Source organism: Hypanus sabinus, unplaced genomic scaffold (assembly GCF_030144855.1).
Source record: "Hypanus sabinus isolate sHypSab1 unplaced genomic scaffold, sHypSab1.hap1 scaffold_1163, whole genome shotgun sequence".
Lineage (NCBI taxonomy): Eukaryota > Metazoa > Chordata > Chondrichthyes > Myliobatiformes > Dasyatidae > Hypanus > Hypanus sabinus.
Genome location: NW_026779222.1, coordinates 95,818 through 99,391, shown reverse-complemented (window position 1 = coordinate 99,391; position 3,574 = coordinate 95,818).

Here is a 3,574-nt window from a genome sequence, read left to right as displayed (position 1 = left end):
TCCTCTTTTCCTTCCTTCCCTTCTGAGCTGCCAGGGACGCAACCACTGCAACCTGACCTTAATAGGTCGTCCCCACCAACAGTATCCAAAACGGCATCCTTATTATTGATGGGAACGGCCGCAGGTGTGCTCTGCACATTCACTCTGTTTTCCTTCCGTCTTCTGACTGTTGGTGGGAACGACCTATTTGGCTCAGGTTGCAGTGGTTGCGTCCCTGGCAGCGAGACTGGACCCTCAGCTCAGAAGGGAAGGAGGGAAAGGAGGAGAGCAGTAGTGAAAGGGGGTTCGATATTTAGGGGCACAGTTGGGAGGTTCTGTGGAAGAGATCGAGCATCCCGGAAGGTCTGTTGTCTCTCTGGTGCCAGGGTCAGCGATATCTCGGATCGAGTTCTCAGTATTCTCATGAGGGAGGGTGAGCAGCCGGATGTCGTGGCTGAGGAGAGCAAGAAGTGGGCATGAGAAGGCCATGGCGAGTAGGGAAGAGGAAAACCCCAAGGTATTCTTCAATTATATGAAGATCAAAAGGTCGACAGGAGTGACGATCGGGCCGATTAGAGATAAAGGGCATCAATGATTATTTCCTCAACCAGGTCCTGAATGAATATTTCTCTTCGGTATTCACCAATGAGAGGGAACTTGATAATGGTAAGGACAATATGAGTGAGGTTGATATTCTGGTGTCCAACAAGTATCGGTTCTGGGACCTCTAATTTTCGTGATTTTTATTAAAGACTTGGATATGGGGGTAGAAGGGCGGGTTGGTAAGTTTTCAGACGACACAAAGATTGCTGGTGTTGTAGATAGTGTTGAGGATTGTCGAAAATTGCAGAGAGACATTGATAGGATGCAGAACTGGGCTGAGAACTGGCAGATGCAGTTCAACCCGGAGAAGTGTGAGGTGGTACACTTTGGAAGGACAAACTCCAAGGCAGAGTAAACAGTAAACGGCAGAAGACTTGGAAGTGTGGAGGAGCGGAGAGATCTGGGGGTACCTGTCCACAGATCCCTGAAAATTGCTTCACAGGTAGATAGGGTAGGATGCTCTGGAGCAAGTTGATATTAAGGGAGAAGAGCTGTTAAAATACATCAGGACAGAAAGTTCTGGGGCCAGACGGAGTATTCCACAGGCTGCTCTGCAGGCGAGGGAAGAGATTGCTGAGCCTCTGGCTAGGATCTTTATGTCCTCGATGTCCACAGGAATATTACCGGAGGATTGGAGGAAGACGAAAGTTGTCCCCTTGGTCAAAAAAGTTAGTAGGGATAGTCCAGATAATTACCGACCAGTGAGTCTTACATCTGTGGTGGGAAAGCTGTTGGAAAAGATTCGTAGAGATAGGATTATGGGCATTTAGAGTATCATGGTCTGATCAGGGACAGTCAGCATGGCTTTGTGAAGGGAAGATCGAAGAACTCTATCAGTAGGTTACCAGGCATATTGATGTGGGTCGTATAGTGGATGTGAACTGTATGGATTTTAGTACGCCATTTGACAAGGTTCCACATTGTAGGCTTACTTAGAAAGTCAGAAGGCATGGGATCCCGGGAAGTTTGTCCAGGTGGATTCAGAATTGGCTTGCCTGCAGAAGGCAGAGACTCATGGTGGAGGGAATATATTCGGATTGGAGGGTTGTGACTCGCGGTATCCCACAAAAATCGGTTGTGGGAACTCTACTTTTCATGATTCTTATTAAGGACCTGGATGTAGGGGAGGTCGGGTGGGTTGACAAGTTTGCAGACGACACAATGATTGGCCGAGTCGAGGATAGTGTCGAGGTTTGTCAGAGACTGCAGAGAAACATTGATAGGATGCAGAAGTGGTCTGAGAAGTGACAGATGGAGTTCAACCCTGGGAAGTGTGAGGTAGTACACTTTGGAAGGACAAACTCCAAGGCAAAGTACAAAGTAAATGGCAGAACACGTGGCATTGTGGAGAAGCGAGGGATATGAGGGTACATGTCCATAAATCACTGAAAGTTGCCTCACAGATAGATAGGGTAGTTTAGAAATCTTATGGGTGCTAGCTTTCATAAGTCGAGGGACAGAGTCAGGGTAATGATGCAGCTCTATAAAACTCTAGTTAGGCCACCCTTGGAGTATTGTATCCAGTTCTGGTCACCTCTCTATAGGAAGGATGTGGAAGCATTGGAAAGGGTACAGAGGAGATTTACCAGTGTGCGGTCTGGTTTAGAGAGTATGGATAATGATCAGAGATTTGTGGTGCTAGTTATTTGCTCTTTGGAGAGAAGGACGAGGAGGAGGAGAGGAGACATGACAGTGTTTAAGGAAAAGTTGGGAAATTCAAGGGGGATATTAGAGGAATGTTTTTCACTCAGAGAGTGGTCAGTGCGTGGAACGCAATGCCTGATTCAGTGGTGGAGGCAGATACATTGGTGAAGTTTAAGCGACTGTTAAACAGGTATCTGGAGGAATTTAAGATGTGGGAGTGTTTATATGGGGGGGGGCAAGGTTTAAGGGTCGGCCAAACGTTGTGGGCCGAAGTGCCAGCAATGTGCTGCACTATTCTAAGTTCTATGGTCTATGTTCTAAAGAGAAGATACTGAGTGGCTTTGACCGCTGAATTTGAATTGCTGTCAAAAGAGGAGGAAGTGATTTCCACAACTTCCCATTCTGTTTTCTATTATTAGCAGCCAGTGTAGCTTTGGACACTGCTGCATTGCAAACGAATGCAACTGCAACATGCACCTTCCCTTCCTACAGCACCAGCAGGGAATGGCCGATGTGTGCTGTGTCTATAGAATGCAGCACGGTTACTCGCCAGGACTATTCTGCGCGAACATTCGGACCACCATTCACCCGTCAACCAAATGACCCATCCCGAACATAATAGACAATAGACAATAGGTGCAGAAGTAGTCACAGTGTGTGCGGCCTCTGCTGTGCAGCTCCCCAGTACAGGGTTCAATCGCAGTGTGTGTGTGTGTGTGTGTGTGTGTGTGTGTGTGTGTGTGTGTGTGTGTGTGTGTGTGTGTGTGTGTATGTGTGTGTGTGTGTGTGTGTGTGTGTGTGTGTGTGTGTGTGTGTGTGTGTGTGTGAGTGTGTTTGATTAATAAAGGACAATGTACCAAAAGCTTCCTATGCTACTCTATCTACCAGTGACGCCACTTTTAGGGAACTTTGTTTCTGTGTTTCTGGATCCCTCTGTTCTACCGCACTGCTCAGGGCCCTCCCATTTACCTTGCATGTTCTACATTGGTGTTTCCTTCCAAAGTGCAATACCTCACACCTGCCTGCAGTAAACTCAATCTGCCATTTCTCAGCCCGTTTTTGCAGCTCGTCCAGATCCCTCTGCAAGCGTTCAAAACCTTCCTCACTCTCCACTACAGCTCCAATCTTTGTATCATCAGCAAATTTGCGGATCCAATTTACCACATTATCATGCAGATCATTGATTTGGATAACAAATAACAATGGACCCAACACTGATCTCTGTGGCAGACCACTAGTCACAGGCCTCCACTCAGAGAAGCAGTCCTCCACTACCACTCTCTGACTTCTCCCATTGAGCCAATGGCTAATGCAATTCACACTATCACCATGTGTCCCCAGCGTCTGT